Here is a 25,344-nt window from a genome sequence, read left to right on the forward strand (position 1 = left end):
GTACTCATCAGTGAAGATACAAGTGAGTGAGTTAAGAATAAATATTGAAAAAATACAGTAACGGTTCCTTCTTCATGGAACTGATAGTAAGCAGCTTGTGTTTGAAATATTATAGGTTAGGCTCTGAATCCCATTATGTACATGTGAAGACATTATCAATCACACAAAAACACATATAGCAATATAAATGCTACTTAACAAATCTTCCCAGAATGCTTCTATATCCCAGTATTTTATATGTGATAGAAAGGTACAGTGGAAATCCACTGAAACTATGACATCATAAAAACTGACTTCCAATTCTTTTTTTTTTTTTTGAAGTAGAAAAGAATAGCTTTATTGCTTTCGCAGGCAAAGGGGGCCACAGTGGGCTAATGCCCTCAAAACTGTGTGTCCCCCGACTTCCAATTCTGATTCTTCTACTTGGTTTGGCAAATTAATTAAGCTCTTTGAGACTGTTACGTCATATATGAAATGTTCATAACAAAATTGCACAATTTGATATTGAGATAATTTATTTAAAGAAACAGGTCCATAGAAGGCTTTTAAAAGAATTCTATGAACTTACTTATCTTTCCCTTTAACAATTAGATATTTTTATTTATCAACAAGTAGGTTTTGATTAGTGTGGATTTTTTTCAAGACTTGAAACATAAAATAACCAATATAAATTCTTCTTCACATGTGTTTCATCTTCTGGAATATTCTAGATTAGTGTAAAAATTTAATTTTATATTAAAGAGCACATTCTAATGTTTAAATCTGATTCTACTCTCGTCTTGTTTAATCCTGGAACGATACCCCTTCTGAAGTAATAATAACTCCCAATAGATTTTAGTGTTTAAGTTTGTCTTTTAGGTTTGCTATTTCTAAAACTTATGACTTGAATGTAATACTCAAATATTGATGTATATGAAAGAATGAAGACTGATATGGCTTCAGCCACTGCAGAAAATTGAACACCCCCTAAATGGCTAAAGTCTTGCAGCTTTTCTCCTAATAAGGATAGCCCATTTTTAATGGAACATGGATTTTATTTTTTTTGCATGATGTTTTCTTAACAATGCACTGTCTTAGTCTCTGCATTTATTTCATATTGTGTGTGTGTGTGTGAGAGTTTGTCATTTCTGATGTAAGTCAGGGTCTAGTTAAGCAGCTTATTTTGAGATGATGGGGTTCCTCTTGATACAGTCCTATTCCTATATTGGTAGGAAATTTAAAAAGTAGAACATAGAGGTGACATGATGGAGTATGATCTTCAGGTGGTTGGAATTATCTACAGTTTAAGGTTGTACTGTGTGGTTGAAAATAGTCTAGGGAACAAGCCAATGCACAAACAAAAAGAACGCTGAGAATCTTTCCTGAGGAAGTAAAATTACATAATGAAATGTTCTCCAATCATTGAGGGCAGGGGTGGAGGGAGGAGGGGAGGATAAAACACAGCAGGGAAAGAAAAGTTTTCTACAATGAAGAGTGTTATCAACAAAAAAACTCAGAAAAGACTGCAATTTATTTATCTCTGCACTGCTCTCTCTCTTCTTCATTTATTACTTAGCCCAATCTCAGAAGCACTACTTGTTTTAGCAGGTAGTAATAGAATTTAATTGATTTAGAATGAATACTAGCTAAGAAGCTAGGAAAGCTACATTTAAAGTTCCTTGGGTTACTAGTTAGTGTATGATTACACTAATCACTTAATCTCTCTGGTTCTCAATCTCTCAATCATAATGAAGGAGTTAGACTAAACTATCTTTAATGTCCCTACAAGTTCCAACACACTTTTTTGAGATTTGAATATGTTGGTCAGTTTATTTAGCAGCATATTGATCTTGTTGCTGAAATTCGGCCTCTGTACACCTGTGCTGGATTAAATCTCTGAGACGGAGTTTTGGGTGAAGTAGAAAGAAACAGCTTTCTTGCCTTGGCTAATGCCCTCAAGACTGTGTGTCCCGCCCTGGAGAGGGTAGTGAGGAGTCTTATAGTGTTCAGGGAGCAGGGCGTGGTCAGCTTGTGGACATTCTTCTGATTGCTTGGTGGTGAGGTCATCAGGAGTCAACATCATCACCCTTCTGGTTCCAGCCAGTCTGGGGTCTCCGTGCTTGTGGGCAGCAGACAGTTAACTTATCCTACTGGCGGGGGTTTTAGTATCTGCAAAACAGCTCAAAGGACATGGCTCAGAATATTATCTACAGTCCTTGATTAAGAACTAAAAGTCCTTGACTTTGTTTAAAGGCTAAAGTATTATTATTTTATCTTGCTTGACTGTTTTCCTTTCTTTCTGCATTTTCTGACTTCTCTGATTAAATTTATTCTTTGAGTAAAGTTTTTCTACAGACAAAACACAGGCGCAGGACATGGGTGTGTATGTATTCTGGGAAGGGCTTGCAGGGTCCTGCTTGGTTATAGTCTCATGAAGTGAGACGTGAAGATGCTTGCACACTTAAGTATTTAAGAAGTTTTAGACACTTTCAAAGAGAAAACTCTAAAACCAAAATAATCACATAACAAAGAGACTAAAAGGAATAAATGTAAATATTCTAATGAGGGCAATTATATATGCATAAATGTGCGTGTTATGTATGACTTTTGTATATGAGGAACATTTTGAATGTACTTATAACCCATTTTTGTTGTAAATTTGATTTCAGGTTAAAATAATCTTCACAAGCAACTTGCTTCACTAATTCACTTCTCTAATTCAACATATCTTGGATGTTGCTTTTAGATTGGAAATTTTAGTGGATTAATAGGTAAGAAATACATTAGGTGGTACCTGTATATTTCAAAAGATGGAGCCAGAAGAGCAGACAAAAACATTACCTGTAATACAAAACTTGCTAAAATACCAACTGCAGATGTGCCTGGAGATTATCCAGGAAAAGACATGCTCAACATAAAATTAAAATGCATAACTTATGAGTACATAAGTTTGAAAATAAGTTCAAACCTGAATTGTACTTAAGGTAAAAACCAGCTAGGAGATATAAAGCCTATGGCTCTATTTGGGGGTTGATCAAATATAATCATATGATTTAATATAATGTTAAAATACATTGTTTATTAAAGTGCTATAAACTATTTTAAGGTTAAGGAACAATGGGTCACAAAATTAATATTTTTTTATCCTGTCCTGTTTTTCTCCAAATATTTAAAATCAACCTCACATTTATTTCACATATATGCTAAAAATGCTAATGTTACATTTTCTAATTTAAGTTGGGTCCTCAACAAATAAATCTATTTCCTTGAATAACAAATTAGGTAAGTAGGTTTAGGAAGCATATTGGAATTTTTATATGAAAAGTATGCTTTCTTTCTGCCACAAATGTTATGTTTGTGTTTGTAATGAATGTAATTCAGGATATTCATCCTCCTTGTGTGGACCTCAGATCCCCCCTAGCAACATATGTCTAAAACACTTGGACATACACAGAAATCATCCTTTTGGTAAAATGAGATGACTTAAGAAAACCTTCTGTTCCAGGACATCATTAGGAATGGAATACAGCCTGAGGAGAGAAAGAAAAAAAAAGTTATACAAACATATCCTTAGTGAAATTTTTTCCCTTGCCAAGTTTGATAGTAATGATGACTACAGATTTGCACACCTGCACGGTGCGCCTTACTATTGTAATATCCCACTTGGCTATCTCTCTTCTAGGATTTTATATTGGTGCTTTCTAGAAAATTGATTATCTGAAATAAAGTCTATTCTTACCATCTTATCAATGGAATTTTAAGATCAGATATTTTAGATGAGGCTGAGGGCATCCTGAATACATTTTATGACAATTAGCATTAAAATTTGGGGATAAGGAATTGACAGCGGAAAGAATGACAACGGAGGAAAAAAATGAATATGAATAGTTCACTAGTAAAATATATTCTACCTCAAAATTGCAATGGTTTCTCTTAGAGGAAGTCTCTTTTAGTTGTTCACATCCAAAACGGTCAGCTTACACATGAAAAACCAAGTTCACACAACTTGCAATCTTTGTTATTCTGCGCACCTAGTGACATAGGATGTCAGCACAATCAAGAGCCCTTTAGCTCCTTCCCACTCCTACACCTACCCATTCTCCACAGAATGAGCGTGTGCAGCCTGGGGGTGCTGCAGACTCACGGAAGCCAGAGGGCTTGATGAATTCATAGGTATCACCTCGACATGCAAACACCTACTTCGGTCGCCATGAATTTGTTTCTGGTGCAAGAATTGGACAGAGGGTGTACACACTAGTAAGCCGTTTCTATGACTTTAACTTTCCTGGCCAAAAATGTGAAAAATACACGTTCTCATATCTGAAACTGAAAAAATATATATATTTTAGAACATGGTGAAGGGGGCACAGACACGGGGCTATGACCCCAAACTATTTTATTTTCAGAAAGGAAAGAGAGTAAGAAATAAGGGAGATATTTACCCATTTAGCAAGCAAGCAGGCAGCATCTTTATCTGTGTCTGGATTGTGAACGTAGGAAATTTAGGACCTTAAAGCCTTCACGTTGCCTGCTTAAAGCCCGTTTCTTCAAATTCACCCTTACAAGCTACTACTCTCCTAGGAAGGAGGAAAAGAAAATTTCCGCTGACCCAGCTCGTGATTTCCATACAGAGAGCAAAGAAATGAATGGAGAGGGGGATGGGACGGTGAGAAGCGAAGTGTTTCCTTTTCAACCGCAGAAAATAAGATTACTTACCAAGAACATTTTTATCCGGGGGAAATGTTTATTCCCTCTATCATTCGGCGCCTCAGTCTCTGCAAGAAATCAATTTCCACTCTACCTTTTCCTCCTATTTCTAAAAGAAAGAGAGAGAGAGCGAGAGAGGCGGATAATGCTTAAGCTTCAGGGTCCAGAGGAAGATACAGAGGGCAGAAGACTCCCACAGCGCTCTGTACCCAGATCCCAGCGCCGAGAGTGAACCCCTGGGGGGGAGGAAGGGAGATTCTCTAAGGAGGGTGCGGGGGAGTGGCGACGGGGGGATTAATTTCACTGTCAAAACATAAATCATCCGCAAAGAGAATCGCTAGCCCCTCAGTCACACAAGCAATTCCCTAGGGGAAGTAGGTTTCAAAGAAAAAAAGCAAGTTCCTGAATTGAATGAGAGAGAGAGAGAGAGAGACTGGGATTTGGGTTTGGGATTTGGGCTTGGAGGAGGGATGGGGCCGTAGAGGAAAGGGGGAGAAGGAATAAATCTAGTCTTACCCGATCGATCAGGCGATCGTTTGTGCTGTATCGGGCTATGAAAAAGGCAAGATAATGCATTCGGCAGCAAAGCCATTTCTGGCACCGTCTCCCTACGCAATTGTTTAGGTATAAGAGGTGACGCGGGAGTCTCACAGCCTGCCACCTGCTCCCCCAGGGACGGTCGTCAGAACCTCCAAAGCTCTAGCTTCTAAAGCGAGGCGTTTAGAGCTGAGGTTTCGAAGGGAAGTCAATTGCCTGGAGTCCCGGGGAAGCAGCCTTCGCGGAGGAAGCAGGACCTGGGAGGGCTCCTGCCGCCGCCGCTGCCGCTTCCACCCGCCGGTTCCCTGGCCCCGTGCCTAAGCCTCCCGGCACAGCGCCCCCGAAAGCGCCAGGCGACCCGGCCTCCTCTGCGTCTTCAGCCCCCAATGCAAATCGCGGATGATCTGGTTATCCTAAAGTGACCACGGTGGTTATTGGGGGGCTTGGTTGTGTTGGGTTCCTTACTACGCCTCCCTCGGTTGCTGCAAGGGAGAGGGTTCAAGGGAAATCCTAGTGAAATGTACTGATGGAATACTATTAATCCTAATGAACATGTTCCCAACGCAGGTAACTCTTAAAGAACCGAGAGTGGGAAGATCAGAGCAGGATTTCCGAAGCGGTGGCCTCTTGAATTCTCATTGGATCCTTCCCAGCAGCCTAAATCACTCTTGCTGCTGTATCTATCAGGATGACTCCAGCCTCGCTCCCTAGTTCTCTCTTTATCCCGCTGTCTTCAACACATCCTTTTACTTATCTTTGCAGATTTATCGGTAGTCCACCTCCTGGTCTCTGGGGTTACACAGCTTCTATTTTTCCCCACTGTATGGGGCTGTACAGTCCGTAAAATTTCACTTTGTCTGCCTAAGGCTCACCACAAATAAGCCCCCTCCCACTCCCCCTAAAATAAAAGGCACCTCTTTCACACTTTGCTTCCCTCCCTTGGGGCTTCCTGGCTCTGCGTGTAACTTGTTTTTACTTGGTATGCCACCAGGAACTGCTGATTATTTCAAAGTTGCACCACCCTGAAGCTCATCACTTTACCTTGGTTTGGAAGATCATGGAATATCTGTTGGCATCTTGGATGTATTTTTCTCATAGTCATCTTGCTTCCTGAAATTTCCTCTGGTAAGTTCTTCTCTTTATATGTTGTGAGAAACTTAGTACTAGTGTTATTTTTAATAAGCTTGTTAGTTTAAAAAATGTCTTATTTCTTACATTTTTGTCACTTTCAGAACTCAAAGATCTATGTGAATGTGTTGATTATTTAGTATGTTAGTTGCAGTTGTGCTGATGTAGCCCATGTAATGAATTACCCTATCACCTTTTACATTCTTTATTTATTTCTGCCCTCATTTATATTTCAGGTTATAGGAAACATTAACCATCCCCCACCCCACCCCAGTAATGCTTCTTGGCACACATTCCTGAGCCATTTGAAAGGTCAAATTTTATGTTTATCTAAGAGTAAGCTTAACACAGACCTTCTGACAATTGCAGGGTCTGGCAAAGTTCACTCTTTTCTGATCTTCAGAAGGTTGTTCAGGTCACTGTTTGTTCATTGCAAGCAATTACATGAATAGGGGGGACTTTTGTAAAGTGTATTTTTATGAGTTCAGCAGGATACTAAACACTAAAAGCCACTGTATGGTAACATGAGGAGTGTGAGTTTTGAGTGCACCATTTTTATTATTATTTTTTTTACAACATCCCAAATCACACATGAACACATTATTTTGGGTGTTGTATTTAAATTCAGGCATCACATTTGGGAGTAGGTTTCCGACTTTGTGAATTTAACGGGTGAACAGTTAGTTGGACACAGAGTGCTCATTTCAGAGGAAGAGAGCTATCAGAAGAAAGCACTGATTATCTTGGTACTAATCATTGAAATTCAGGAACAGACTTTATATGAAAAATTTAATTGCCTCAATCTTCACACTTGTTCAACCCCCAGACTCAATTTTAATAAGTATGTTAATATGTCAGTGTTTTTTTCTTTTATGAGCATTTTTATGAGATTAACTGACAGTTATGATTATCACTTCCCCTTTAAGTATAGGTGTGCTGAGAAACATTTAAATCTTAGCTTTTACTTCACACATTGACAAGGACACAGAATTTATTAATTGCCAAACCCGAATGTATCGGTCGTCTCTAACGCATGCTGAGGTTTGGGGTTTTTTCTCTGTGAACCCCCCTCCCAACCCCTCCCCATAAGAACAAGTTGCTGGTTTCTACATTTCTGGTTACTGGGATGGATGGAGGTGAAAACCTATTGTTCAAGATTTTCTTTCTTTCCTTCTTTCTTTTCTTTCTTCCTTTTTCTCTCCCCCCCCCCCCCCGCCTTTTTTAAATTTCTCGGAAAGAACTATTTCTGTCGTCATTGATGGCTGACTCGACACCCTAAGTCATGCTTTTTTAAATTCAAAAGCCCTTTTAGCTTCCAGACAGAAAAGTACTCCAGCTGCGGCATCATCCATCCCCCATCTCGGGATTCAAGGGCTTTTCCCCCTTGGCTTCCACCGAGAGAACGGGGCTGCCTGTGGTCCGCACCACTGGGCTCCCCTCACCCGTCACTAGTTTCTACCTGGTCTCCTTCCCAGCCTGGTCGTCCTGACTGACAAGTGCCATCAGCGCCCGAGACTTCAGCTGAAGAAACGAGGGGCTTACCATAATTCACCAATTCAAACATCCTCTTTGGAGGACTGCTGCTTTTGCGCAGGAGTGGAGGGAGGGAAGGAAAAAAAAAAAACCCAACTTTCCGTGCAGTCAGACCTTTGCTTCTTAACCTAGTCTACTCCAGTAAGGCACAGACGTCAGGTACTTAGGTAAGTGCTTTTTTTTTTTTTTTTTCCTGTATCATAACCTGAAACTCAGGTTGGTGGAGGGGAGATGTGCATTGCACCGTCAAGGACGCTTTAACCGGGAGGGCGAGCAACAGGCGACTCTGCCTGGAGATTTGTCCGCAGCTCGTGGCAACGCCTAAGCCACCTGGGCGCCGGGAGCACGGAGGACAAGGTGCGCGGAGGACAAGGTGCCCTGTAGACCGGGCGGCCCGGGCTTGGCGCCGGGAATGGGGATGACCCTCACGGGTGGGGACCGTGCCCCGCGCCCCGCCCGCTCCGCCGGCGCAGGCTCGGCTCTAGGCCCCTGCGGCAATCGGGCGCCCGGCGTGGGCATTCGCAGCCCTGGAGCCGGGCGCGCGCCAGGGGGTTCATCCTTGCTTCACGCTCCATTTCCAGTCTTCCTCCCGCCGAATTTGAGCAAAACCTCTTTTCTGTGCTAGAGGCCAGATTTGGAAGCTCTAGAATCCCTCAGCAGCGCCCATCTGCGTTTGCATTTATTAATTATTATTATTATTATTTTTAATGAGCTGTACCTAGGACTGAGAAATGACGGCTCTCCAGCATGCCTGCTTCATAAAAAATGAGTCTCCATCCATCCGTTTAGTTGGGCTTAGAATAGCTGACTTCTCAGGCTCTGTGTGAAAGTGTTGCTGACCGTCACACCCTCCCTTCCTTCACCAACTCGCAGGAATCCGGAGGGTGGAGCGGTGGGGGAAAGAAAGAGTTGGATGTGAACTTGGAGCCAGAGGTTGGAATATAAGTGAAAAGCACAGAGTAAGGGTTGTGAGTCTTTCAGCTTCTGTTATACCCACTTTCAAGTTAGGCTTTTCGGTTTCCGTCCCCCTTTCCTGGAGGCGGGGCGGGAGGTAGGAGGGTCCAGGCTGGGAGCGCTCCCCTCCGGCGTCCACCCGCGAGGGGGTGGTGCTTCTGGGCTGCTGGCGATGCTCGTTCTGCAGCCGAGCAGTGGCAGAGAGTTTAAGACTCCGATGGCTGTTCTACTAGTCTCCAAGAGTTGAGCCCCAGTCCCTTTTACTTTGCACCAGGTCAGAAACGTAATCAGCCCTTTAGAGTAGGGACCACCTTCTGATGGGAATCCGACTGGGAAACGCTGGGGAGGCTCTACCCTCGAAGATAAGATGCATTTTTCCGGCTGTGTGAGATACCAACCCGAGGCTTGAAACGAGGAAGAGGTGACTGGGGTTGCTAAATAACCCTCCTATTGCTTACAAGTAGTCTAGCCTGTCAAATAGTTGTAAGCAAAGAAGAAAGCACTAGGGTATAAAACTGTCACAGCAGCTTCGAAGACGGATGATTCAGATTTGGGGTACTTTTTCTTTTGCAAGCTGTTTAGATTTGTCATCATGCAGTTAAGCAGGTAAGGACTGAATGTCTGTATTTTATTGACAATGATATAACCTGTGTTTGACCCCTCCCGTGGTAATTTTTCCCTGTTTGAAGCGATGGAATACATGTATTTTCAAATGGGTCTGATATGATGCATAACTTCTTGATATTTGCATTCAAGAACCATTTAAATCCACTTAAATGTTTAACATGCATTCACTTGAATGTTCAAGGTACATTTATTTAAATGTTTAACAATGTTACAAAAATCATAAACTGGGCCAAGGTGAGAGGAAGAAATGGGGAGGGTAGAAGTTAGAGGAAGGAATGTAGAACCCTAATGAAGGATGTAAGCTAGTAGTTGCAGAAATGCCTTAAAACTGCTTCTTGTTAAGGTCATAGACCTGAATATATAAAGGAGAATTGGAGAACTATTAAGGGCGTCTTCAGCTAGCAATTTAATTCTGACTACTTGAGAGAAATGTTTTGTGGGTATTTTCATGTAATTTTCTCAATTTCAAAAAAAAAAAAAATCCTTGGGGTAAAGGTGGGTTGAGTTGTCAAACAGGATGAGAAAAGAGCTTGCCCTAAAGCAGTGTTATGTATGACCCCAGTATAGAAATCTTTGGGCTTAAGAAACCAGTTGGAAACTGAAAAATAAAATATAAACACATTTTTTAAATTATGGAAAATCTCCCATAAATAAAGCTTTTTAAAATTCCAGGTTCTGGAGATGTATAATGTTACTAGCCAATAGATTTCTTCCACTATCAGACGTAACAACCCCCAAAAATCTCAATTAAAATGAAAACCACAATTTGAATAAGTTATGTTGTTATTATTGATATTGTTTTGCTTACATGTTGAAGGAGTCTGGAGTCCCCACACAGTGAAGCAAAAAATTTTGATAAGCTATAATCCTAAAACTATTTCATTTATTTCTAGCAGTTTTTCTTTTCTAAGAAATTGTATTCTTTAAGATTTTTCTCTGGAAATAATTTTAGTACTTACATTTATTGACGTAGATCCCTGATCAATAATTTTTCTGCTTGTAAGGCTCACTGATAACATCTTGAAGAAATATGAAAGATAATTGTGACTTTGGGTCATAAAATTGCAAAGTTATGGTGCTTTTCTTAGTTTGATGCAAGAGGTAGTTTTTACTCCACTGGAAAAAGTAATTTGTCAATGAATTCCAATTCCTGAATTCTTTTGCATTTTACCCTCTGGAATTCTACTGCAATGAATATACCATTATTATACATTGTATTACATATGTATGCCCACTTTTGGGTGAGTGAAAAAGGTATTTATTTTAAATTACATTGCTTTAATAGTGTTTTTAAATGAAGTAGACATGATACCATATGATTGATTTCATTTATCATTTAATCAGATAATATGTCATTCCAGCTTCTCATGAGATATTTTCTCTTAATAAACTCAACGTTGTAATGAAAATGTACATTTTTTATAAAATACAGTACATTTTGATTTTCTTCATGTAGAATGATTGATATATGATAATCAAGTAAATCAAACCTAAGTAGGAAGAAACCATTGGGACTCTAAGAGTGTGTGTGTGCATGTGTGTGTGTATCATATGCATACATGCATATATGAAATTAGCCTTACTCCTAGATTTGTGTGTTTTTTAAATAAAGATGGAATTTCTTTTCTGAATAGTGCCTTTGTGTGTTTCTCTCCACAAGTGCAAAGAACTCAACTGATAGGACTTCAAAACTTTGATGCTCTGTTATCAGCCTATACTTCAGTTTCCTATATTACCTGTTATTTTGACTTTTTTCATATTATCTCCAAAAAGAGTAGTTACTGAGTAGAGTGTCTAAAATTTTAATAATTTAGAAAATTAGATATTAGTATTAGAAGTTCAAAGTTCAGACGCAAAGACAAATGTAACGCCCATCCGTGGCAAGTTTAGCACAAATCTATCTTTTATTAAAAAATATCCCAAAGGTGTTTGTATGTTATGATTATGACTTATGATTAATGAGGTCCTCTTCTAAGATTCTTAACAGTTTTCTTTTTACCTCTTAGTATTGGGTTATTGTGAAAAGTAGAGAGAGATGGATCTAAGAACCCTTCCTCAATTTTATTTCTAGTTCCATCTCACTAATGCGATCCTAGTAAGGTGTCTTGACTACTCCTTCCAGCCCTCATCTCTCACATGGTTGAAAACACCATCTACTTCATAGTGTTTTTGCAGAAAAAATGATAGAAGAGATGAGGATGCTTTAAAATTACAAACGTTATGAAAACAAAATGTATTTTGAAAAAGATACCATGTATGTTTGATTTTTTTGTTTGGTTTCTGGATAAAATTCTTTTTCCATGCAAGAAGTAATGTTGACTCAACTGAAAAAAAAATTAGCACCAAATATTCTTGGTCTATGTTTTTATGGTGTCTAATGAGTTTACATAGCATCTCTTTTGTTTTGATATTGTGTAGCTAAAAAACAAAAAACAAAAACCACAAGCTTAAAGAGTACACTCCTTAAGGCACATTAGTTCTTATTTACATCGTATTTACCTTGGCTTTAATGAAGTTCTCGGAGAAGAGTCACTTACAAAAATAGTTGCTCTTGACTGACTTTTCAGCGTCATTTAGTGAAAGTCTGATTTCTTAGCAGATTTATATTAACTTGTTGATCTCTGTCAGTTTAATTGAAAACAAGATCGAGATATTCTCATATAACAACTTTCATAATGAAGAAACTCGAGAAAAGCCAGACTTGTAATTTCTGACATTATCAACTCTTATTCAGCTTACCAGGATTAATTAGGTGACATCTAGCATTGTTGGTGTTTTAATTTAGCAGCTACATGGATAATTTCATTTAGACATTTAGTAGTGTAACTCTGACCAGTTTTTCCATGCACTGCTATTTGGTTTTATGATTTTAATATTTACAATTCATGAGTTCTAAAGGAGAACAAAAGAAAAAAAATTGTGTTTAATATTATTGATTGCTAATGGATGATCTTGATTCTTAAAAGAAGAAAATAGTATTAAGATGTCTATTCTATTCTATAAAAGAGTAAAAGATTCTCTGAAGATGAAATTTAATCATGAACACTAATGGCCCTTTTGCTGAAAATATATCTAGAAGTCCTGGCCTAGCTCCCCCTTTTTTTTTTTTCTTTTTAGCGATATCAAATAGCCACTCAAACCATTTTACACTGGTCATCAAATATCCCCATCAATAACATTTTAAGACTTTTATTGTTATCATTTCAAGGCATATTTGATGGGTTATTAAGAATATTTATATCCAATTAGTTATTTGCAGACCTATCCAGTTACAAAATCTCCATAGATAATTATTTCATAAGCTATGAATTAGCTCTTCTATACTTATGGTTTGAAATAAAGTATTCATGCAAACAGTTCTGGGATATTTCTCAATTTCATATTCAAAGTAACAAATCATGAATAACTAATAGATGCTCTAATTGAAATAAACACAGTTATTTTCTAACCAGTTTTGCATTTCCCCCAAGATTAAAAGATATAACTAATATACTTTTAATGAGCTGATTGAATTACTACATATTTTATCATGACATAAATAGTTGTGTTAATTTTGTAACTGTTTATTTTTAACCAGGAAAGCATAAATTCAGATGTGGAAAAATGACATGCAATATAATAAATTAGGAAATCTTAAAGAGTCTTATTCTTCTATATTCATTGCTATTTCTTACACACAATTCATAATTTCTCAGATTTTTTATTTTTTAAGTTTAGAGTTAAAAATGGTATGTATCTCAGTGTAAACTATATTTATAATTATTTCTTTAGGAGCATTTGTATTAATGCATAAACCCTAATTTACTCAGATGTGGATGCCTCTGAAAGCACCCAAGGCATAGCAAATTTCTTTTAATAGCTGATAAAGGAGCTACCATGTTATAGTTTCAGCAAATTAAATCTATAAAATACACATTTATTGATTAAATTAATAAATATGTTAACATTACATTCGAACGTATTGTAGCTCTCTGCTGTATAAGAATTATTGTCTCATAATGGTGTGTTTCATTTAAATTCCATTATAGATTTATTGTGAAAGAATACTTACAGATAGACTTATTCTTCCTGATTTCTGCAGATATCAGACAACCTCATCAGGATTGAGCTGTTTTTTATGAACTTTTCTGGAGTTTTGCATTTTGTTAATTTTAAAAGCTATCTCTAGAATATTGCACTATTAAAAAGCAATCTAGCCTTGGGAAGACCAGAATTGAGTAAGCATGCATTTAGCTTTTCAGTGTCAAACAGTGGCTGTATATAAACACACTGCTACTTTACAGATTCGTTTAACACTCTCACAACTGAAAACTATAATCTTTTAAACATTTCAGATGATGTCCACAAATATAAGCCAGTTTGGGCAAGTGATTAAGTCAAATCAAGGAGTAAATTTAGCATGGGTTCACTCAAGTATCATAATACAAAATCACATATGTTTATGCAGGTTGTTAATCATGTATTCTTTGTAATTTGTAATATCTTTGATATGCATGCACTTTTAAGATGCAAGTATTTGTAACTGTTTTAATACTGTGTACAGAAGCTCCTTCTGTTTAGCTAAAGTAAATATAGAACAAAAGTTAATTCAATCGCGAAATTCCTGGGGTAGACAATACAGTTGTGGCTTTCCTGTCTTTAGTGTGGCAGTATTTCTAATGGTTTGAAAAATCAGCCCCATAAATGTATGTACAGAGATGGTGGAACAGTCTTTTTCAGACGTGAACACCTCAAATAGTAATGAACAAAATCTAAATATTTAGAAGAAAATCATTAAAGGTTGAATAAATCACACAATAAAGTAAACAAATGATCCTTTAAGATAATTAACCCATACTTTTCTCAAAATGTTCTTATATAACAGCAAATATATTAATATACAGACCAAGTCTAGCTTACTCAAAACATTTAAATTGAGTGGCTTTACTTGAATTTATAATGAGAATTTCTGATTATTCATTCAGACCTGTCACCAATATACAAAGTTTCAATACATTATATACATGTGAAAAGTAATATTTCCAAGATTATACTATCAAATAATGTGGAAGAAGACTAAAGTTTCCAAAATTGAATAATCTAGAAAAAAAATGAATTGCCAGTGATCAATGAACAACAGCAACAAACTAGAAAGTATATTTTCTGTTCCTTATTACTAATTTCACTCCAAACGAAGTTTTTTTTTTTTTTTTTTTTTTTTTTTGTGGTACGCGGGCCTCTCACTATTGTGGCCTCTCCCGCTGCGGAGCCGGACGCTCAGGGTCAGCGGCCATGGCTCTCGGGCCTAGCCGCTTCCCGGACCGGGGCACGAACCCGTGTCCCCTGTATCGGCAGGCGGACTCTCAACCACTGTGCCACCAGGGAAGCCCCCAAATGAAGTTTTTAAACAACTCGTTAATTTGAATTCAAAACCTGTCTTGAGTAAGCGATTATGATAGCATGTGAGTTTTTTGGATTTGTAAGAGATACTCTTTCCTACTTACTGAAAGTTTCACAGTCACTTAAAAAATAGCACTTTCATTTTTTGAAATGTGAACTAAGAGAAATGAATCCAGTCTTCACTGTGAATTGAAACTTAAAGTTCATAGCTAAGAAAAAGGCAATCCCAAGCAATTTCTTAAGAAGCACAAAATTATTCTTGAACCTTTTTTTTGACTAAAGTACTTGTTTTCAGCATCTTCTCACCTTTGAGTGCAGACAGATTCTAGACTTACACCGCTCCTCCCCAACACACACAGCTTTTTGTAACACTTCTCTCCTTATTTGAGAACTTGTAGATCAAGGACATATTATTGACATTTTAAATGTATAACTATCTTTATATTTCAGCTAAAAAGATAACACTAATTATGTTTGAACTGGAGAAAAATAACTTGGAGCATCCATGTTTCCTCTTAGAGTGAGCTCTAGCAGGTTTTCATGTGTCTCTTCCATCCATCCATGAAATGTGGACATTTTAACACATCTCTTATTTAACCAATCTAAAAGATGAAACAACAAATTACAACCATATGATGACAGGCCAGAATGAATATAAAAGATCACTCATGTCATTATAACTTTGTAAATCTATCCTTAACAGCTTCTCTTTAAGGAGATCAATTTGGATTTAGAGTAAGACCCAACAACTCCAATATAAACTGCTGTGATTAACTATTAAAAATATTTCTTTCTCATCAATAATATTGAATCAGTAAGGTAAACAAAAGTTTAATCTAGCTTCACATGATTCTTTCATGACAAAAGTGATAACAATTTGATATGCTTTACTGTCTTTTGGATATAGATTTGCAAAGTTCTAAGCTGAAGATAATTTATTTGCTCAGCATTTGAAATTGGACAATTATTAACTGATTATTAAAAGTTTATCTATTACCAAATTTTGGTCTCAGATAAGTCCTGCAATATTGATTTCTATGATTATTATTTAGAAGGTATTGCCTGACCAGTTCAGACAATATGATTTAAAAAATTACCACTATTACACTAGTATGTACATGATATGCTGGGTATTAGCTAATACTCAACAGTTTCTATGTGTCAGATATAGTAATGCCCCATTTATTTTTCCCTATAATATCCTTCAAAATCTGGCTGGCTCTTTTTATATAAAAACTCTCTTCAATAATACAGATTTTTAAAAAAATAGGTTTACTTTACTTTACTTTTGAAACTTAGTATCTTAAATTCTTTATATCTCCCTGAATTTGGAGTCAGTTTGAGCTATTTTAAAAGTTAAAGTAATATATTGACAAGAGTGGTCCTTGAAAATACCAAATGCTTTCAAAATTCCACGTTGGGGAATAATGGGGAAAGCAGGTGTTCACTGTTAGAAAAGAGTTTAGTTACACAAGGTAGAATATATTGCCAATACCAGGCACTGTAAGGGTAGCTACCATATGCAAATATGGGCCATCCCAGCATCTTTGGCAACTGGGTAAGCTGTGCAAAAGTCCATTGCTGAAGACTCATTCTACAGTTAGAAATACCCAGAGTTCTGACACTCTTTGTTAGCTGGTGGTTCAGAAGAAATTGGAAAACAGCAGACAGATTTAACTACTTGCTGCTAGATTGGTTTGCTTGTTGTAGATCATGTCTTTTTGTTACTTTTGGTTCTTTTTCAAGAAATATTTATTGGATTTCTGATCAATGGTGTGTGCTAGGGTAAAGCTTGGGAATATAACAATGAAAAGATACAATTGCACTTAAGAGGCTTATGGGGTTTTTTGCTATTTGAAGTACACTTTGATTTAATTAATCCACTCAGGCAAATTTAATGCTTGGTCACTCATTTTATTTTCACACATGTCCAATTTTGATATTGTGCATATAATTCTCTTTAAGAGAAGAGGAAGGCTGTCAAATTCCTCAGAATATAGATAGGTCAGTAAAGAAAGTATTTTCTATCTAGAGAGTTAAAGGATGACTATTAAGAGAAATGGAGGAACCAGGACGGTTCTGCTAATAAAGTCATAATAATTCTCAGAGTGATGATTTAGTTGACATCTGATTGTGTGGTGATTTTGTTTGTTTGCTTCAATGTTAGCTTTTTTCAATGGAAACATTTTTAATGGGTTATGCCTTTTGATTTTTAGGAATTAAAATTAATAAAAAATCATATTAACATTGCAAAAATGCACTTTATTAATTTAATTTTCTTATTCTATCATGTATTTATTGAGGGCCTTCCGTGCACCAGGTACTTTTGTTGGTGGTACAGGTGCATTAGTGAATCAAACAACACAAATCCTTGCCTATTGTTGCTTATACTGGAATTCATTATTACAGGAATTTCAGGAATTATTGCATTATTACAGGAATTATTATCCTGTAAGTTGAATGATCCCTGTAACCAGAATTAGAAGATAGGTTAGGAGTCCACTGACAATGTTTATAACCCACACTCCTAGGTTGAAAAGTTTGAATATTTTCATTTCCTTGCAAATGGATAAAAAGAAACTAAGATTATTATTTTGAAATTTTACAAGTTTTCCCTATGGCCTAAATAATCAGGATCTTTAAAAAACACTTTTTAATAATTTTACGAAACTTTCTTTGAAACTTTCTTAAATGTACTCGTGTGTGTGTGTGTGTGTGTGTGTGTGTGTGTGTGTGTGTGTGTGTGTGAGACTTCAGAAGATACACTTCTATTTGTGTTTCTCTGTAGAGTAATTTCTAATTAAAAAGCTTATTTCACCTTCTAGGCCTGGTTAACTCCAAAACAAGTTTTAGTCCCCTTATAGATCAAGAGATTGATTTATTGTCCATTTGGACACCAAACTTCAAGTTTTCTGAATTTTATCCCAGTATTATGTCTTAGTCTTGGAATATATTAGTGAGCCTTTATTTACAGTAGTTCAGATGCCTTTGCTGAGCAGCAAGTTAGTATTGTACTTTCAATTTTTACTCAGGATCACTATAAATATTTTTTAAAAAAGCATTTCTAAAGCTTTGCAAAACTGTAACTGCTGACGTTGTCCATAAAGGCAGGGGCAAAAGGTTTATTATCTTTGCATCTACATGGATTTGCACATAGTATGTTTTTTCAATTAACTTTTTCCTCAAATTCTCTTTAAATTTACATTTATGTGACAGAATTCTTTTTACTGACAAGAGATATTTTATTCTCCTCACAAACTAGAATGCTTTTTATTATTGGATCATGCCAGAAAAAGCAGAATCATATTGCCAGTTATAGTAACCATATTAAATCCAGATGTCTGTTACCATTATTTCCACTCCACTCCTGTACATTGATTATTTTAATCTTTATTTTAGGCTGTCTTCTGTTCCTCTGTTTTGGTAGTCAAAGATACTAGTTATAATAAGGTTTCTGAAGCAGTCCTCGTATTTTGCTTTAAAATTAGATTTTATAATCTAAATATACTATTCTAAACATCCTGCCTCCAAACTTTGTTCTTTAGTCTGTGGTCACTTTCCTTTTGAATTAAAATTGAGTACAATCTGAATCTTACCAAGAGTTTTTTAATATAATCACTTATGTTGAAACACCAAGATATTTTATATTTAAAATGTAAAGATAACCCAGGTTACTCTTGAACTTTGGGCTTTTAAGAATAATTTCTCCTATGTTCTGGACAGAAGTAAAGAATGGAACTCACTTTCTCTTCATTTTTTCTAATCAGTTCTATCATTAGGTAGTAGCATTTAACTTCCTCTTTATTGGTAGGACAAGATTGTATTGACAGGATCAAGCAGGAGATTAGTTCCCTCTGCAGTATAACCTCCTCAGAGGAATACAAACCCTCATTAAGATGGAAAACACTTAAAGCTGTAATTCAGAGGCACTGTATTGCCTGATCAGCTAAATAAAATAAATAATGACAAGGACCCTCTGGAATACAGGTTTAGCAGAGTTAAATGACTAAAAAGTTTCACTTCTAAGGCCAGTCTTACAATGTGATTTAAAACAAGGAAGCCCATTTTTTTTTTTTTAAGAATAAGAAAGGTGAAAAAGTACAATAATAATGCATTACTAACATACTAAATAATGAAAATCTCTTATAAGCAGACTTAATAAGCAGCTCATAAGGTTAAAAAAATAAAATAAAATAAAGAGGAATTCAAGTCAGTGCATGTTCCAAAACCTTACAATCAATGCGCATTGACAGAGTTTTAAGCATTAGAGGCCAAAGGATTACTATGCCAGTTGATCCTTCATCATCTGGTCATAAACAAAGGTGTTTAAGAGGATAATAGTAGTATATTGTAAAATTTAGAAGACTAATGAATGGAAATCCATCTGCAGTTATTTAAATAATTTTCAAACCACCATATTGAAAAGAATTTAAGGTAGTTGTTAACCCACCCAAACGTTTGTTTTTCAAATTCAAAAGGAATTGCTAATTCATATGAATGCATTCCATTCTTTCTGTAGCTGTAGTCTCTGAATGGGTAACCTCAGGTTTCTGCGATGCCTGGAGTTGAAAGGGTTTTTTTTTTTTTTTTTTTTTTTACTTTAGGGATTAGCGTTACTTTTAGCTTTTTATAAATTAGTTTTACTTTCTTAAGGGAAAAATGAAAGAATTATCAATTCATAAGGAAAAGAAAAACTTAGTTTTTGGTTTAATTCCTAGATAGACTTAGTGATAAATTGCGTAGCTAAAAGTCAGAATGATTTTATTCCCATTTCAACATATTACTGTTTATTTGAACAGATGCACAGACAAAGGTAAAGCAATCACTTCTCTATACCCCTGGTGAAATATAGAAAAAAAGAGTGGCAAAATCCTACCTATTTATATGGAATATGGTACACATTATGTAAAACATGCAAAATTTTATACCTTGATGAATATCTTGACATCTTTACATAATAAAATGCCAAATTCTACTCCATTAGGCTATTTAAAAATTCAATACCTTTAAATAAACAATGTCTAGATTATGGAAGAGCAATTTTAGGTCATTTGAAATCTAAAAGTACAGATCATAACTAGAATTTAATTAAAGCCATAAATTAATACATCATTACTAAAGTGAGGATGTAAATCATTGAATAATGGAACTCATTCTTTTATTAAATTTGGCTATATACTATATGTAGGTCATGAACATTCAAAGATGAAAATCCATATGCACATGCATATATGATGATGCATTATATTATCCATATGTGTTTGAATAAGCTTTTCAAACTGAATACTTGAGTTTAACTGGTGCTCTTAAAAAGCTATACCTTTAAAATTATTTTTGCTATATCCAGGGATCTTCCTTGCCAAAAGTTACTATAAAATATAACATATATGTATATTTTTAGCAGTAGTCCTGAGTTTTCACACTATTGTTCTTTAAAATAATCTCATTAGAAATGATCCTCATATTCTTGTCATTATTTGGCATGTTTGGGAACATAAGAAAACTGACTTTATATAAAAATTTATGATTACATTTCAACAGAATATTAAAGTCATCTCATTCCACTGAAATGTTATTATTTCTCCCACTGTGAGATACCAATTCTGTTTTATGTATGTGGGATAGTATTTTTTTCTTTTAGTAAAACTATAAAGCAATTTATAACAAGATCGAGTAATCAAGCCTATTGAATTAATCTTACAGTATCTCTGAACAGCAGATAGGTAAATTAAATCAGTCTGATCGTGAGTATACTTTTTAGCCCAATAAATAACACACACAAGCTGAAAACCTTAGTTTCCTGATTTTTTTAGTTTATGGTACATGTCTCAAAAGATATTAAACTGAATCACATTTAGTTGATTAGGATATAATCTTTATTGAAAACATTAAATTATATGGAGCAGATATGCTTTGAAAACCCATAATATGAAAACGTGTATGATGAAAACTCATAATATGTAGTTACTCAGATCCCTTGCTTATAATAGCCTGAGATAAAATTATCCCATTTTAATTTTATTTTCTATTTTTATTATTTATATTGTCCATTTAAAATTTTTATTTTGTTCAAAAGCATTTCAGTAAGTGACAACAAAAATCCTAATAAATAACCTTCAATATGCAATTAGTTCTAATTAGGCTGTAGTGTGGTGTAACAGGGAGAGCTTGGTTTTCAGTTTGACTTCAAGAGAAATGCCATTTAAAGCTTGCTCTGCTGCATGTTTATTCACCTTGAACCTCAGTCATCTAAATAAGCAAATGGTGATAATAATATATACCACACTGTGCAGCTTGGGGGTAAAATAAGGAAATATTGGTAAAATGCTTGGCATATCAAACGAACTCAATAAATGTTTATTTTGTTGTGAAGGAAATAAGTATAGCATGTCATTTTCATCATCACTGTCTTCCCCCCACCCCTCCACCCCGACCGTATAGGGTTTGGAGGGGCTTCAGATAAAGTTATCCCTAGAATATGACCTTCCAAAGCGGGAGGGGCAAGCCATTCAACTGCTGTTTCTATATTATTATTCTTTAAATTCAACAGTTGCAGTACTATGTAAGACACTGTACTTGTTAACGAGAAGAGGATTTGTGTTTGACTTTCGCCGTGAACTCTCATTCATTTTGTCTATCTTCTGAAACCATGAATAATGGAACATAAATGAAAAGATTCCTAGTTGTCCACAATTGTGTGTGAGATCATGATAATACCTTATATTTTTACCTAAAGCTAGTACAGTAATTAATAACGATGCTTTCATATCCTTGTTCTTAACAATTTTTGAAGGTTAAGAATGCTTTGCTTTGATACTACTTGAACATGTCATTTATGATTATGATTTGGACACAGAAACCATGACCTCAGAACTCCATTTCTCTCTTTTCTCCGCTATCAAAGTCTTTGCCATCCTGAAGCATAGCTCAGATGCAAACTCCTTCGTAAAACGTTCTTTATTTCCACATCGAAGAAGTTTTCTTAATCTTGCCATCCATATCACATTAATTACACCTCAATTTAGTACTTAATTAATCATCATTTATTCATTCACTCAGACAATACTTATTAAGCAACTTTATTTCAGGCACTTTGCTAACTGTACTCAGCTGTCATTAAAATAGGAATGATTATTGTCCTCCTAAAACAAAGTTTATTTGGAGGCAGGGGAGGTATGCAGGCAAATAGATAAAATATACATATAAATATGCAGTGTAAATGTGCTATAATAGAGGAAGTAATGGCTTCGTAAACTATGACCAGTCAACCTGAAAGGGTCACAGAGGCTTTGTGGAGGAAGTCACAACCAAGGCTGAAGTTCAAAGATAGGGTAGGGTTGGGCAGGTGAAGGGATCCAAGTAGAAATCAGGTTCAGGTGCAGTAAACTGCATAAGCAAAGATGCTGAGGATAGGGAGAAAGTGAGGTAAGTTTGTGGAATACAACTATGACTGAAACAGTTGATGTTTAGTTGATAATGGTGCTGGCATACACACGGCGGGGCATATGGATGAAGAGTTAAGCAAGGGAAGACAATTTTATAAATTTTCTTAGAGTTTGGATGTTATCCAGAGGGCAAAAGCATAATTATATAAGTGGGGTAAAACTGTTGTACGTTCACATTTATCTTTTTTAGTAAGATAACTTTTGCAGTTAAAAGAAGAGATTGGAGAGAGTCACAGGGGTGATAGGATGACCAATTATGAAACTATTGCAGTAATTCAGTGAAGAGGCAACCGTGAGACTGTTGGGGGTACAGAATGACCCAGTTAAGTAAAGTGGGTATGGAAGAAAGTGATAGATTTGATTCATAGTGTTACACGGAGGGGGGGACCCCTTCAGGGCCCAAGAATGGGCTCTCGTCTAACACTCGGAAATGAATTCTCCGAGGAGGCACACATGCTGGCAAAGCAAGAGACTTGATTGGGAAGCAGCGTCCTGGCGGAAAGCAGGAGAGTAAGGCAACCCAGGAGGACTGCTCTGCCACGTGGCTCTCCGGTTTTATGGTGGTGGGGTTAGTTTCCGGGTTGTCTCTGGCCAATCCTCCTGACTCAGGGTCTTTCTGGGTGGCGCGCGCATCTCTCAGCCGAGAGGGATTCCAGCGCAAAGGATCCTGGGAGCTTGGAAGGACACATCGTCTCCTCCCTCCGTTTAGCCCCGCTAGAGAATTCTTCCAGGTTAGTTTTATCAGATATACTGTGGGCTGGCGTGTCCTCCCTCCTTTCAGCCCCTCCTGAATTCTCCCAGTTAGTTTTCAGCGGCGTACTGGGACCTCCTGTTGCAACACAGCTCAGACCAGCGGTTATCAGCGTGCCTAGCGGAGGCTGGTGGTTTCGGTCCGTGGTTCCCTCACAACAGGAGGAAGAACGCCTAGAATTTGGAATTTGGAAGGCAGAGGAAAGTAGGATTTGGGCTTAAAGATTTGAGTGGATGGGGCTTCCCTGGTGGCGCAGTGGTTGAGAGTCCGCCTGCCGATGCAGGGGACACGGGTTCGTGCCCTGGTCCGGGAAGATCCCCCATGCCGCGGAGCGGCTGGGCCCGTGAGCCATGGCCGCTGAGCCTGCGCGTCCGGAGCCTGTGCTCCGCAACGAGAGAGGCCACAACAGTGAGAGGCCCGCGTACCGCAAAAAAAAAAAAAAAAAAAAAGATTTGAGTGAATGGAAGTATCTATCATTTTTATCATTTTTAAGATAAGGGACCAGAAAAAGAAACAAATGGAAGAATGTTGATTTTCAGTTGACGGGGGTATTGGTTTTTGACAGAGGGGACCATAGGCAGTGGGTCCCACCTTACACACGGCCTTCCTCAGTTAATTCTAAATTTCTGAGGACAGAAGTGGTATTTTTAGTGATACCTGTGGTTTACCTCCATCTCAAAACATATCAGAGTATTTTGCACATTGTAAATAATAAATAAGATTTACTCTTTTATGCTTATTTTCTATATTAAATAGGAATATAAACAATGAATAACTGTGGAAAAACCTATTAAAAATTTACAGTTAAAATATGTTTTAACTTTTCCATCATTCATTCACTTATACAATGTTATATTTAACAGTTATTTACTGCAGAGCTAGCATTTATTTCAATACATAATAAAATAATTACCATATATTATGTAATATATGATAATACAATAATATGTTTTATATTTGAATAGAATTTGGGACCGTTTTATACAGATATACTTATTTTATAATAATAAAATGATTCTAAAATTTATACTTAGTAGAATAATATGTTACATTTAATTACTTGGAAGAATGTGGCTTTTAAATGAATACAGTCACTTTGGGAATTGGAGACTTTATTTTGAAGATTGAAAGTTTTATATTTACACATTTTAGTATTAGTGATTATGAATGTTAAGGAGCTATTTTATAGAGAAATGCAGTAGTTGCTCAAATCGAGAAATTTAGAGAATGGGTATATGACCTTGGCAAATCAGTCAGTTTTCCTTAGATTCTGTTCTAAGGGATTGAGAGAGAGAGAGAGAGAGAAAGAGATACTGACTAGAATATGTGGTAACATATAAACAATTGGTGAATCTAGTTGAAGGATATATGTGTGTACTGTACTAGTCTCTTAGCTCTTCTGTGGGTTTTACATTTTTCAAAATAAAAAAAGAAATATATTTGACACAATTACTTATGAAACTTCTTTGCATTTGCAAGGTCACAAGTGGATTTTATTCCCTAAGAAAATACTTTAGATATGTTAGCAATAAAAATCAGTCCAAATGCAGACATAAAAGAAGAAATCATACAACATGCAATGTTAATTATTTAACGAATAGGAATCATTAACATTGAAATACCAACTAGATATTGGATAATGAAATAATGTGGTCTAAATGATGAGCCTCAATGATGTTACACACAATTCTAAAGGATATATCAGTGATGCTTAGTCTTCTTTTTACCTTTATAGTTTCAGGTATACTAGAAATTCAGTTTCAATATGATAGGACATATTTTATTTTATAAATTTCAGTAGTTTATAAATTGCAAATACACATGGTATGTCAGTATTTTAGATAAAAGTAGTGCACTACTAGCCTGGAATAGGATTACAGAGAGCTAGTGAGGAAGAATAATTATATACAAGAATATATATGTATTATAATATGTGTATTTATGATGTATTTTATGTATTAGTGTGTATTACTATATATGTAACATCTTCTTGGTGTGTTTTCTTCTGTACAGATTCTCAAGGCCATTGGGTATTTGCAAGTAATAATGTTGTGTGAGTTGATAATGTTCTCACTAAATTTTATTTTATGAGAAAAAATTTGTTATGAGTAGGCCATGTACTAAAGATGTATTTTTAAACAGTATGATAATTCACTATTTTTACTTCCTTTTAGTTTATGAAAAGAAAAACTTGATCAATACCACTTTTTAACATGAACTCAAGTTTTTGTTTTGTTTTTAATGTTTTGTTGTGTTTTGATCTTCAATCTCCTTTATTCTTCATAAAATACACCCTTACATGTT

At 36.1% G+C, this 25,344-nt stretch overlaps 1 protein-coding gene across 2 annotated transcripts in view; it reads left to right on the forward strand.

The window, feature by feature from the left end:
• The first annotated feature begins 8,932 nt into the window (after positions 1 to 8,932).
• Positions 8,933 to 25,344, forward strand: part of BRINP3 (BMP/retinoic acid inducible neural specific 3) — a 414,347-nt gene continuing 397,935 nt past the window's right edge. The window contains exon 1 of one of the 2 annotated variants that reach the window (XM_079900069.1): positions 8,933 to 9,444. The gene's annotated coding sequence lies outside the window, so the exon portion shown is untranslated. Of the gene's footprint in view, positions 9,445 to 22,949; positions 23,021 to 25,344 lie in introns of those variants that run through there. The other variant, XM_079900068.1, reaches the window with a different exon arrangement.

The sequence above is a fragment of the Stenella coeruleoalba genome (genome assembly GCF_951394435.1).
Source record: "Stenella coeruleoalba genome assembly, chromosome: 1".
In the NCBI taxonomy this organism is placed as follows: domain Eukaryota; kingdom Metazoa; phylum Chordata; class Mammalia; order Artiodactyla; family Delphinidae; genus Stenella; species Stenella coeruleoalba.